Below are 14,027 nucleotides of genomic sequence, written 5' to 3' on the forward strand. Positions count from 1 at the left end.
GAATCCCATATCAGGCTTCCGGTGCATGGAGCCTGCTTCTCCCTCTGCCTGTGTCTCTGCCTCTCTCTCTTTCTCTCTCTGTGACTATCATAAATAAATAAAAATTTAAAAAAAAAAGAAAGAAAAACCATAGAAATCCTAGAGGCAGTAACATCTTTGACATCAGCTCTAGCAACTTCTTTCTAGATATGTCACCTGAGGCAAGGGAAACAAAAGCAAAAATAAACTATTGGGACTTCATCAAGATAAAAAGCTTCTGCACAGCAAAGGAAACAATCAACAAAACTAAAAGGCAACCTACGCAAGGCGAGAAGATATTTGTAGTTGACATATCCAATAAAGGGCTAGAATCCAAAATATAAAAAGAACTTATTAGACTCAATACTCCCAAAATGAATAATCCAATTAAAAATGGGCAGAAGACATGAGTAGACATTTTTTCTAAAGAAGACATCCAGATGGCCAACAGACACATGAAAAGATGTTCAGCATCATCCATCATCAGGGAAATGTAAATCAAAACTACATCACCTGGCAGACTGGATAAAATCAACAACACAAAAAAATGACAGGTGTTGGTGAGGGTGTGGAGAAAAGGGAACCCTTTTGCACTGTTGGTGGGAATGCAAGCTCGTATAGTCATTCTGGAAAATGGTATGGAGGTTCCTCATGAAGTTAAAAACAGAGCTACTCTATGACCCAGCAATTTCACTAGTAAATATTTACCCAAAAGATACAAATGTAGTGATCCAAAGGGGCACCTGCTCCCCAATGCTTATAGAAGTAATGTCCACAATAGCCAAACTGTGGACAGAGCCAAGAAGTTCATTGACAGATTAATGGATAATGAAGATGTGGTATACACACACACACACACACACACACACAACGGAATATTACTTAGCCATCAGGAAGGATGAATACCTATCATTTACATAAATATGGATGTAACTGGGGAGTATTTTGCTGAATGAAAGAAGTCAATTAGAGAAAGACAATTATCATATGGTTTCACTTATATGTGGAATATAAGAAACAGTGCAGAGGATCATAGTGGAAAGGAGGGAAAACTAAATGGGAAGAAATCAGAGAGGGAGACAAACCATGAGAGACTCTTAAGTATAGGAAACAAACTGAGGGTTGCTGGAGGGGAGGTGGGTTGAGGGATGGGGTAGCTGGGTGATGGGCATTAATTAAGGAGGGCTTGTGATGTAATGAGCATTGGATGTTATACACAACTGGTAAGTTATTGAACATTACATCTGAAAGCAATGATTACTATACATTGGCTAATTGATTTTAAATAAAAAAAATAAATAACTGTACTAAAAAATTACACTCAAATGTCAAAATGTTTTTTGCACTAAATGTAGACTCTTTAGAAACCAGTTATGCATTAACCTGGCCTGCATGGTTAATTTGTTTTTCATGCAGACATTGAAATAAGGCTCCTGGTGGGTCTACACTTTATATTTAACCTTCTTCTAAGCTTGTAATTGTTAATGAAAGTGCTAGTTCTGTCCTAGTCTTTCTTTAAATGCAGCCTGTACATGTCCACTCAAGTGAACAACTAAGGTTCATGCCTGTTGGTTTGGTATACGCATTTCTTTGTGCATGATAAATGCACAATATCAACAAGTATGTAACATGTTGGATTCTGATAATAGTCTATTATATATATAGTTTAAGCACTTGCACTAAAGTTTAGATATGTATTTTCTAACCTTTACATTTATTACTAGCTGTCTTAACTGGTGCCACTCAGAGACATCAAGAACCTAATTAAATAAAGTTTAAAAGAACTAATAAAATATTCTTGGATTTATACTATTAATTATATTAACTGTGATCATTTAAAACTTTGAAGCAAAGTACTTTATAGAGTACTTTTCTTGTGCTATTATAAATCCATGAAGCTCCTCACTTTATAGCATGCTATGTAGAGTTGCCCATGTGAGAAGAAGCTTCATCACATCCTACTTTTGGAACATTTGGTATTGTGACTTATAATAGTGGTTGTGCTATAGAGCAAATGCTCCCAGATATTAAAAGATTTTGATAGCAAGTGAGGTCATCCAAGGGTAGTTGAATAATTTATATTTATGCCCTTTACCACACCATTTTGAAATATGCTGATGTAACCTCTGGTTTTAGTTGTGTTCCAAATGTACTTCACAAATTCAGTTTTCTGTGCATTGGGATCTGAGAAGCTGGCTCCAACATGACCTGACCATTAGAACAGAGTGTACTTTCAGGCTCACCTTTCCATTTCAGGGACTGAAGCAATGTTAAATTACTTAGCCTATTTGAGCTTATTTGAAACCTGTTTGTTTTCTCTTTCCAGGGCACGTATCCTTCCAAATGGCTGCCAAACGTTCTTTTTGCTGGACTTATCAACTACATGGGCAAGACTCGCTTGTGTTGGCAATCAAGTGAGTCCTGGATTATATCTTGCTTTCATCTGTTTTGTAAGCAAATGCTTATTTTCTGGTACTCAGCTTTCTTTCATGTTGGGCCTCAGTCACAGTTGCTGCTATGTCAATGGCCTCTAATGCAAGCTAGACATATGGTAGAGGACCCAGAAATTTGTCGAAAGAATTAATGAAATGTCACTTTGTGTATAAGGCATCTCTGGTCCATCCAAACTTTATTGCTTCCTTCTTTTAGATCTAATGGAATTTGTCCACATGTTTATTAAACCCATTTTTAACATCATATTATAATGATCTATTTATGTATACATTTTATTTTTATTCCAAATTAGTTAGCATACAGTGTTCTATTTTTTTCACGTATATATTCAACAATTCTATATGTTACCTAGTGCTGATCAAAATAAAGTTACACTTAATCCCCTTCACATATTTCACCCATTCCCTCACTTACCTTCCTCTGGTAATCATCAGTTCTCTATAATTAATAGTTTGCTTCTTGATTTATCTCTTTTTTTTTTTACTTTGCTCATTTGTTTTGTTTCTTAAATTCAATGTATGAGTGAAATCATATAGTATTTATTTTACTATGACACATTTCTATTTTACTTAGCATTATACTCTCTAGCTTCATTCATATTGTTGTAAATGGCAAGATCTCATTTTTTATATGGCTGAATAATATTCCACTGTTTATGAATATGTATATGAATATAATATATATGATATATATACCATTTCTTTGTTATCCATCTATCTATACATGGACACATGGGCTGCTTCAATCATTTGGTTATTGTAAATAGTCCTGCAATAAACGAAGAGTTGTAAATATCCTTTCAAATTAGTGTAATCATAGTCTTTGGGTAAATATCCAGTACTGGAATTACTGAGTCATAGGGTAGCTCTATTTTTAATTTTTGAAGAAATCCCATACTGTTTTCCACAGTGACTGCACCAGTTTGCATTCCCTTTAACAGTGCAACAGTTCCTTTTTCTCCACATCCTCACCTACTTATTGTTTCTTGAGGTTTTGATATTAGTCATTCTAACAGGCGTGAGATGATATGTCACTGTAGTTTTGATTTGCATTTCCCTGATAATGAGTTGCACATCTGTTGAAAATCTTTTAATGTGTCTGTTGACCATCTGTGTATCTTCTTTGAAGAAATGTCTGTTCATGTTTTCCGCCCAATTGGTTAATTGGATAATTTGTGTGTCTTTTGGTGTTGAGTTTTATAGGTCTTTTATATATTTAGGATAATAACTCTTTCTCAGATATGTCATTTGCAAATATCTTCTCCCATTCAGTATATCCCGTTTTAGCTATGTGGCTTGTTTCCCTTGCTGTGCAGAAACATTTTAGCTAGATAGTTTATTTTTGCTTTTGTTTCCCTTGCCTCAGGAGACATACCTAGAAAGAAGTTGCTACAGCTGATGTCAAAGTGGTTACTGCCTATGTTCCTCTCTAGGATTTTAATGGTTACACATCTTACATTTAGATCTTTAATTCATTTTGAATTTATTTTTGTGTATGGTATAAGAAAGTTTCATTCTTTTTCATGTTTCTGTCCAGTTTTCCCAACACTGTTTGTTGAAGAGATGTTTTTTCCCATTGGATATTCCTTCCTCTTTGTCAAAGATTAATTGACTGTATAATTGTGGATTTATTTTTGGGTTTTTAATTCTATCTATTCACCTATGTCTCTGTTTTTGTTCCAATATCATACTGTTTTAATAAGTACAGCTTCATAATATGACTTAAAGTATCAACTTGTGATGCCAGCAGCTGTGCTTTTCTTTTCAAGATTGCTTTGGCCATTCAGGGTCTTTTGTGGTTCCATACAAATTTTAGGATTGTTCATTCTAGTTCTGTGAAAAATGCTGCTGGCATTTTAATAGGGATTGCATTAAATGTGTGAATTGCTTGGGGTAACATAGACATTTTAATAATTTTTTCTTTCAATCCATGAGCATTGAGTATTTTTAGATTTGTGTCCTCTTCAATTTCTTTCATCAGCGTTTTGGAGCTTTCAGAGTACAGGTCATTGAACTCTGTGGTTAAGGTTATTCCATGTATTTTATTATTTGGAATGCAATTGTAAATGAGTTTGTTTTCTTAATTTCCCTTTCTGCTGCTTCATTGTTGGTGTATAGAAATGTAACAGATTTTTCCATACATTGATCTGTATGCTGCAACTTTACTGAATTCCTTTATCAGTTCTGGCAGTTTTTTGGTGAAGTCTTTCCTTTTTTCTGTATGGAGTATCATGTCATCTGCAAATACTGAAAGTTTTACTTACCCCTGACAATTTGGATGCCTTTTATTTCTTTCTGTTCTCTGATTTCTGCAGCCAGGACTTCCAGTACGATGTTGAGTAAGTCCTAATAATGGATATCCTTGTTTTATCTCTGATCTTCGTGGAAAAGTTCTCAGTTTTTTCCCATTAAGGATGATGTTAACTGTGGAGTTTTCATATATGGCTTTTATTTTGTTGAGGTATGTTCTCTATAAAACTACTTTGCTGGGCAGCCCTGGTGGCTCAGCAGTTTAGCGCCTGCCTTTGACCCAGGGTATGATCCTGGAGACCTGGGATTGAGTCCCACGTCTGGCTCCCTGCATGGAGCCTGCTTCTCCCTCTGCCTGTGTCTCTGCCTCTGTCTCTCTCTCTCTCTATCTGTCATGAATGAATAAATAAAAATCTAAAAAAAATCTACTTTGGCTGAGGGTTTTTTTTTTTTTTACCATGAATGGATATTGTACTTGATCAAATGCTTTTTCTGCATCTACTGAAATGATCATATGGTTCTTTTTTGTGGATCATATGGTTCTAATCCTTTCTCTTATTTTCTATTTTATTGGTAATCCTTTCTCTTATTAATGTTATGTATCACATTGATTGATTTGTGAATATTGAACTACTCTTGCAACCCACAAATAAATTTCACTTGTTTGTAGCAAATTATATTTTTAATGTGTTGCTAGAATTTTCTTGAGAATTTTTGCATCTGTGTTCATTAGGAATACTGGCCTGTAGTTTTCTTTCTTACTAGTTTCCATATCTGGTTTTGGAATCAGGTAATGAGGTAATGGCCTCATAGAATGAATTTGGAAGTTTTCATTCCTTTTCCATTTTTTGAAATAGAATTTCAAAAAGAATAGATATTTATTATTCTTTAAATGTTTGGTAGAATTCACCTGTGAAGCCATCTGGTCCTGAATTTCTGTTTCAAGTTTTTTGATTGCTGACCCAATTTCTTTGCTGGTTATTGGTGTGTTAATATTTTCTATTTTTTTTGGTAGTTTATATGCTTCTAGCAATTTATCCATTTCTTCTAGCTTGTCTAGTTGGCATACAAGTTTTCATAATATTTTGTTTTTTTATTTTTTTATGATTGTATTTCTGTGATGTTGATTATTTCTCCTCTCTCATTTGTGATATTATGTTTTTAATCCTTTCTCTCTTTTCTTGGTAAGTCTGGCTATTGGTTTACCAATTTTATTATTTTATTCAATGAACCAGCTCCTGGTTTCATTGATCTGTTCTATTATATTTTAGTCTCTATATCATTTATTCTTTTTTCTTTAATCTTTATTATTTCCTTCATTCTGCTTAAGACTCATTTGTTGTTCTTTTTCTAGCTCCTTTAGGGCTAAGTTTAGGCTATATGAAATTTTTCTTGCTTCTTGAAGTAAGCCTATATTGCTATAAACTTCTATCTTAAGGCTGCTTTTGCTGCATCCCAAGGGTTTTGGACCATTGCATTCCATTTTCATTTGGTTCTGTATATTTTGTGATATCCTCTTTGATTTCTTGGTTTATCCACTAATTGTTTAGTAGCATGTTATTTTATCTCCATATATTTGTGTTTTTTCCAGATTTTTTCTTGTGGTTGATTTCTAGCTTCATAACTTTGTAGTCAGAAAAGATGCATGGTATGATTTCAGTATTCTTGAATTTGTTGAGGTTTGCTTTTGGGGGGGTTAATATATGACCTATTCTGGAGAATGTTCCATATGTACTAGAAAATAATATGTATTCTGGGGTTTTAGGCTGCAATATTCTGAACATATTTGTTAAAACCACTTGTTTTAGTGCGTAACTCAAAGCCAATTTTCCTTCTTTATTTTATGTTTAGATCATCTGTCCATTGATATTAAATGGGCTGTTAATGTCCCCTACTATTATTGTATTATTATCTATTAGTTCCTTTATCTTTGTTATTAACTGTTTTATGTATTTCGGTGCTCCTATGCTGGGTGAGTAAATATTTACAATTATTGTATCTTCTTGTTTTATTGTCTTCTTTATTATTATATAGTGTTTGTCTTTTGGTGCAGTTTTTGTTGTAAAGTCTACTTTTCTTTTTTTTTTAATTTATTTTTTATTGGTGTTCAATTTACTAACATACAGAATAACCCCCAGTGCCCGACACCCATTCACTCCCACCCCCCGCCCTCCTCCCCTTCTACCACCCCTAGTTCGTTTCCCAGAGTTAGCAGTCTTTACGTTCTGTCTCCCTTTCTGATATTTCCCACACATTTCTTCTCCCTTCCCTTATATTCCCTTTCACTACTATTTATATTCCCCAAATGAATGAGAACATATAATGTTTGTCCTTCTCCGACTGACTTACTTCACTCAGCATAATACCCTCCAGTTCCATCCACGTTGAAGCAAATGGTGGGTACTTGTCATTTCTAATAGCTGAGTAATATTCCATTGTATACATAAACCACATCCTCTTTATCCATTCATCTTTCGTTGGACACCGAGGCTCCTTCCACAGTTTGGCTATCGTGGCCATTGCTGCTATAAACATCGGGGTGCAGGTGTCCCGGCGTTTCATTGCATTTGTATCTTTGGGGTAAATCCCCAACAGTGCAATTGCTGGGTCGTAGGGCAGGTATATTTTTAACTCTTTGAGGAACCTCCACACAGTTTTCCAGAGTGGCTGCACCAGTTCACAGTCCCACCAGCAGTGTATGAGGGTTCCCTTTTCTCCGCATCCTCTCCAACATTTGTTGTTTCCTGCCTTGTTAATTTTCCCCATTCTCACTGGTGTGAGGTGGTATCTCATTGTGGTTTTGATTTGTATTTCCCTGATGGCAAGTGATGCAGAGCATTTTCTCATGTGCATCTTGGCCATGTCTATGTCTTCCTCTGTGAGATTTCTGTTCATGTCTTTTGCCCATTTCATGATTGGATTGTTTGTTTCTTTGGTGTTGACTTTAAGAAGTTCTTTATAGATCTTGGAAACTAGCCCTTTATCTGATATGTCATTTGCAAATATCTTCTCCCATTCTGTAGGTTGTCTTTGAGTTTTGTTGACTGTATCCTTTGCTGTGCAAAAGCTTCTTATCTTGATGAAGTCCCAATAGTTCATTTTTGCTTTTGTTTCTTTTGCCTTCGTGGATGTATCTTGCAAGAAGTTACTATGGCCGAGTTCAAAAAGGGTGTTGCCTGTGTTCTTCTCTAGGATTTTGATGGAATCTTGTCTCACATTTAGATCTTTCATCCATTTTGAGTTTATCTTTGTGTATGGTGAAAGAGAGTGGTCTAGTTTCATTCTTCTGCATGTGGATGTCCAATTTTCCCAGCACCATTTATTGAAGAGACTGTCTTTCTTCCAATGGATAGTCTTTCCTCCTTTATCGAATATTAGTTGCCCATAAAGTTCAGGGTCCACTTCTGGATTCTATTCTGTTCCACTGATCTATGTGTCTGTTTTTGTGCCAGTACCACACTGTCTTGATGACCACAGCTTTGTAGTACAACCTGAAATCTGGCATTGTGATGCCCCCAGATATGGTTTTCTTTTTTAAAATTCCCCTGGCTATTCGGGGTCTTTTCTGATTCCACACAAATCTTAAACTAATTTGTTCTAACTCTCTGAAGAAAGTCCATGGTATTTTGATAGGGATTGCATTAAACGTGTATATTGCCCTGGGTAACATTGACATTTTCACAATATTAATTCTGCCAATCCATGAGCATGGAATATTTTTCCATCTCTTTGTGTCTTCCTCAATTTCTTTCAGAAGTGTTCTATAGTTTTGAGGGTATAGATCCTTTACATCTTTGGTTAGGTTTATTCCTAGGTATCTTATGCTTTTGGGTGCAATTGTAAATGGGATTGACTTCTTAATTTCTCTTTCTTCAGTCTCATTGTTAGTGTATAGAAATGCCACTGACTTCTGGGCATTGATTTTGTATCCTGCCAAGCTACCGAATTGCTGTATGAGTTCTAGCAATCTTGGGGTGGAGTCTTTTGGGTTTTCTATGTAGAGTATCATGTCATCGGCGAAGAGGGAGAGTTTGACTTCTTCTTTGCCAATTTGAATGCCTTTAATGTCTTTTTGTTGTCTGATTGCTGTGGCTAGGACTTCCAGTACTATGTTGAACAGCAGTGGTGAGAGTGGACATCCCTGTCTTGTTCCTGATCTTAGGGGAAAGGCTCCCAGTGCTTCCCCATTGAGAATGATATTTGCTGTGGGCTTTTCATAGATGGCTTTTAAGATGTCGAGGAATGTTCCCTCTATCCCTACACTCTGAAGAGTTTTGATCAGGAATGGATGCTGTATTTTGTCAAATGCTTTCTCTGCATCCAATGAGAGGATCATATGGTTCTTGGTTTTTCTCTTGCTGATATGATGAATCACATTGATTGTTTTACGGGTGTTGAACCAGCCTTGTGTCCCAGGGATAAATCCTACTTGGTCATGGTGAATAATTTTCTTAATGTACTGTTGGATCCTATTGGCCAGTATCTTGTTGAGAATTTTTGCATCCATGTTCATCAGGGATATTAGTCTGTAATTCTCCTTTTTGGTGGGGTCTTTGTCTGGTTTTGGAATTAAGGTGATGCTGGCCTCATAGAACGAATTTGGAAGTCCTCCATCTCTTTCTATCTTTCCAAACAGCTTTAGGAGAATAGGTATGGTTTCTTCTTTAAACGTTTGATAAAATTCCCCTGGGAAGCCATCTGGCCCTGGACTCTTGTGTCTTGGGAGGTTTATGATGACTGCTTCAATTTCCTCCCTGGTTATTGGCCTGTTCAGGTTTTCTATTTCTTCCTGTTCCAGTTTTGGTAGTTTGTGGCTTTCCAAGAATGTGTCCATTTCTTCTAGATTGCCTAATTTATTGGCATATAGCTGTTCATAATATGTTTTTAAAATCGTTTGTATTTCCTTGGTGTTGGTAGTGATCTCTCCTTTCTCATTCATGATTTTATTAATTTGAGTCTTCTCTCTCTTCTTTTTAATAAGGCTGGCTAATGGTTTACCTATCTTATTAATTCTTTCAAAGAACCAACTCCTGGTTTTGTTGATCTGTTCCACAGTTCTTCTGGTCTCGATTTCATTGAGTTCTGCTCGAATCTTTATTAACTCCCTTCTTCTCTTGGGTGTAGGATCTATTTGCTGTTTTTTCTCTAGCTCCTTTAGGTGTAAGGTTAGCTTTTGTATTTGAGTTCCTTCCACTTTTTGAATGGATGCTTGTATTGCGATGTATTTCCCCCTTAGGACTGCTTTTGCTGCATCCCAAAGATTTTGAACGGTTGTATCTTCATTCTCATTAGTTTCCATGAATCTTTTTAATTCTTCCTTAATTTCCTGGTTGACCCTTTCATCTTTTAGCAGGATGGTCCTTAACCTCTTTTAGCAGGATGGTCCTTCATCTTTTAGCAGGATGGTCCTTAACCTCCACGTGTTTGAGGTCCTTCCAAACTTCTTGTTGTGATTTAGTTCTAATTTCAAGGCATTATGGTCTGAGAATATGCAGGGGACAATCCCAATCTTTTGGTATCGGTTCAGACCCGATTTGTGTCCCAATATGTGGTCTATTCTGGAGAAAGTTCCATGTGTGCTTGAGAAGAATGTGTATTCAGTTGAGTTTGGATGTAAAGTTCTGTAGATATCTGTGAAATCCATCTGGTCCAGTGTATCATTTAAAGCTCTCGTTTCTTTGGAGATGTTGTGCTTAGAAGACCTATCGGGTATAGAAAGAGCTAGATTGAAGTCACCAAGTATAAGTGTACTATTATCTAAGTATTTCTTCACTTTAGTTAATAATTGATTGATATATTTGGCAGCTCCCACATTCGGGGCATATATATTGAGGATTCTTAAGTCCTCTTGTTGAATAGATCCTTTAAGTATGATATAGTGTCCCTCTTCATCTCTCACTACAGTCTTCGGGGTAAATTTTAGTTTATCTGATATAAGGATGGCTACCCCTGCTTTCTTTTGAGGACCATTCGAATGGTAAATGGTTCTCCAACCTTTTATTTTCAGGCTGTAGGTGTCCTTATGTCTAAAATGAGTCTCTTGTAGACAGCAAATAGATGGGTGCTGCTTTTTTATCCAGTCTGAAACCCTGCGCCTTTTGATGGGGTCATTAAGCCCGTTCACATTCAGAGTTACTATTGAGAGATATGAGTTTAGTGTCATCATGATATCTATTCAGTCCTTGTTTTTGTGGACTGTTCCACTGAACTTCTTCTTAAAGGGGAATTTTAAGAATCCCCCTTAAAATTTCTTGCAGAGCTGGTTTGGAGGTCACATATTCTTTTAGTTGCTGCCTGTCTTGGAAGCTCTTTATCTCTCCTTCCATTTTGAATGAGAGCCTTGCTGGATAAAGTATTCTTGGTTGCATATTCTTCTCATTTAGGACCCTGAATATATCCTGCCAGCCCTTTCTGGCCTGCCAGGTCTCTGTGGAGAGGTCTGCTGTTATCCTAATACTCCTCCCCATAAAAGTCAGGGATTTCTTGTCTCTTGCTGCTTTAAGGATCTTCTCTTTATCTTTGGAATTTGCAAGCTTCACTATTAGATGTCGAGGTGTTGAACGGTTTTTATTGATTTTAGGGGGGGATCTATTTCCTGGATCTGAATGCCTATTCCCCTTCCCAGATTAGGAAAGTTTTCAGCTAGAATTTGTTCAAATACATATTCTGGCCCTCTGTCCCTTTCGGCGCCCTCGGGAACCCCAATTAAACGTAGGTTTTTCTTTCTCAGGCTGTCGTTTATTTCCCTTAATCTATCTTCATGGTCTTTTAATTGTTTGTCTCTTTTTTCCTCAGTTTCCCTCTTTGCTATCAACTTGTCTTCTATGTCACTCACTCGTTCTTCCACCTCGTTAACCCTCATCGTTAGGACTTCTAGTTTGGATTGCATCTCATTCCATTGATTTTTAATTTCTGCCTGATTAGCTCTAAATTCTGCAGTCATGAAGTCTCTTGAGTCCTTTATACTTTTTTCTAGAGCCACCAGTAGCTGTATAATAGTGCTTCTGAGTTGGCTTTCTGACATTGAATTGTAATCCAGATTTTGTAACTCTGTGGGAGAGAGGACTGTTTCTGATTCTTTCTTTTGAGGTGAGGTTTTCCTTCTAGTCATTTTGCTCAGTGCAGAGTGGCCAAAAGCAAGTTGTATTGGGAAAAGGAGAAAAAGAGAGGAGAGAAAGAAGGAAAGAAAAGAGAAAGAGAAAAAAAAGGGAAGAAAAAAAAACGAAAAAAAAAAAGAAGAAGAAAAAGAGAAAGAAAAAGAAAGGAGAAAAAAAAGGAGGTGGGGGAAGGAAACAAATCAAAAAGCTAAACAAAACAAAACAAAACAAAACAAAAAAAAACAAAACAAAACAAAAAAGAACCACGGGGTGTATCTTCTGATTCTGTGTACTTTAAGTCCCTTGGCTTTTCCTGGAAGTTGTCAGTCTAGCTGGTGTTCTGGGGGAGGGGCCTGTTGTGCTGATTTTCAGGTGTTAGCAGTTGGGGGAGCTGCTGTGCCCCTGCCTGGTGCAGGGCTCAGTGGGGGTTGTTTACCCCGTGAGGCCGCAGGAGGAATAGCCCCAGTGGCGGGGCAGCTCTGGAAACCTGGATTCAGCTCCGGCAGGAACTCCGTCTGCAGGGCCTGGAGGCTCTGGGGCGGGGCCGCTGATCTGCTCAGCTCGGGACAGGAGCGTCCTTGCTGTCCTGGGCCCTCCCGGCCTCTGCCTGTCCCGGGGGGAGGCCGGATCCTGGGCTGTGTCCCGGCGCCCTGTGCTCCGGAGCCTGCGCTGGTGGATTCGCGTTCCCGGGCCGCGCAACCCCCTCCGCGGAGCCGCCGCCCGAGCCCCTCTGAGCTGCTCCTGGAACCGCGCAGCCCCCTCCGGACGGAGCCTCTTCCTCTGCCCGAGCCCCTCCGAGCTGCTCCCGGGGCCGCGCAGCCCCCCTCCGCGGAGCCGCCGCCCGAGCCCCTCCGAGCTGCTCCGGGTCCCGCCGTGCGCGCTGCAGCCCTTAGGGAGCTCGGCGCACTCTCCCAGCACGCAGTTGCTGTTACCGTCCCGGGGAGCCCGAGGGCATCCTCGCCCTCCTGGGTCCTGCTCCAACTTCCTGCGAGCCCCTTTCCGCCCGGGAAGGTTGGTGCAGCTCCTGCTTCTCCGGGACGGGGCTCTCCTGTCCTGGGGACACTCGCCCCGGCCTCAGCCCGGCTCCTCGCGGGGCCCCTCCCCCTTGGAGGCCTTTGTTTCTTTATTTCTTTTTCCCCGTCTTCCTACCTTGATAGAAGCGCGAACTCTTCTCACTGTTGCATTCCAGCTGGTCTCTCTTTAAATCTCAGGCCGAATTGATAGATTTTCAGGATAATTTGAAGGTTTTCTAGGTAATTTGGTGGAGACAGGTGATTTGGAGGCCCTACTCTTCCGCCATCTTGCTCCTCCCCCCCCCCCCCAAGTCTAGTTTTCTGATATAAGTGTTGTGACTCTGGCTTTCTTTTGACTTCCATTTGTATGACTGATGTTACTCCATCCTCTTATTTTTAATCTGCAGATGTCTTTAGGTCTAAAATGGGTCTTTTGTAAGCAGAATATAGATGGGTCTTGGTTTTTTATCCATCCTATCATGTCTGGGAAACTAAATATTTCCTTCTTTTCTGAATAATAGCATTGCTGAATATTTTCAGCTGCAGAATTTTTTTCCTTTCAACACATTGAATATATCATGCCACTTTCTTCTGACCTACAAAGTTTCTGCTCATAAATCAGCTAGTACTCTTATTCAGTTTCCCTTGTATGTAACTGCTTTTTTTTCTTGCTGCTTTTAAAATTCTCTATCACTATGTTTTCCCATTTTAATTACTATACAGCTTATTGTGGACGTCACTGGTTTGAGTTTGTTGCAGGATATCTGTGCCTTTTTTATCTGGATTTCTATTTTCTTCCCCAGATAAGTTTTCAGCTATTATTTCTTCAAATAAATTTTAAGCCCCCTTTTGTCTCTCTTATCCTTCTGGGATCCCTATAATACAAATGTTACTACAGTTGATGGTGTTGCTGGGTTCTCTAAGTCTATTGTCTTTTTGCATATTTTTTCTCTCATTTCTTTAGCTTGTTTACTTTCCATCATCTTTTTTCCAGGTAGCTGATTCATTCTTCTGCTTATTTTAGCATAGTATTTATTCTATATCATGTACTTTTATTTTTTAAAAAAATTAAAGATTTTATTTATTTATTTATGAGAGAGAGAGAGAGAGGCAGAGACACAGGCAGAAGGAGAAGCAGGCTTCACACAGGGAGCCCAATGTGGGACTTGATTCTGGGACTCCAGGATCACGCCCTG

At 38.3% G+C, this 14,027-nt stretch overlaps 1 long non-coding RNA gene across 1 annotated transcript in view; it reads left to right on the forward strand.

Moving 5' to 3' along the window:
* The first annotated feature begins 2,342 nt into the window (after window positions 1-2,342).
* Window positions 2,343-14,027, forward strand: part of LOC144308385 (uncharacterized) — a 76,246-nt gene continuing 64,561 nt past the window's right edge. Inside the window, exon 1 of the long non-coding RNA XR_013374847.1 lies at window positions 2,343-2,432. This is a non-coding gene — a long non-coding RNA (uncharacterized LOC144308385). The remainder of the gene's footprint in view (window positions 2,433-14,027) is intronic.

This window comes from Canis aureus, chromosome X (genome assembly GCF_053574225.1).
Source record: "Canis aureus isolate CA01 chromosome X, VMU_Caureus_v.1.0, whole genome shotgun sequence".
NCBI classification, from domain to species: domain Eukaryota; kingdom Metazoa; phylum Chordata; class Mammalia; order Carnivora; family Canidae; genus Canis; species Canis aureus.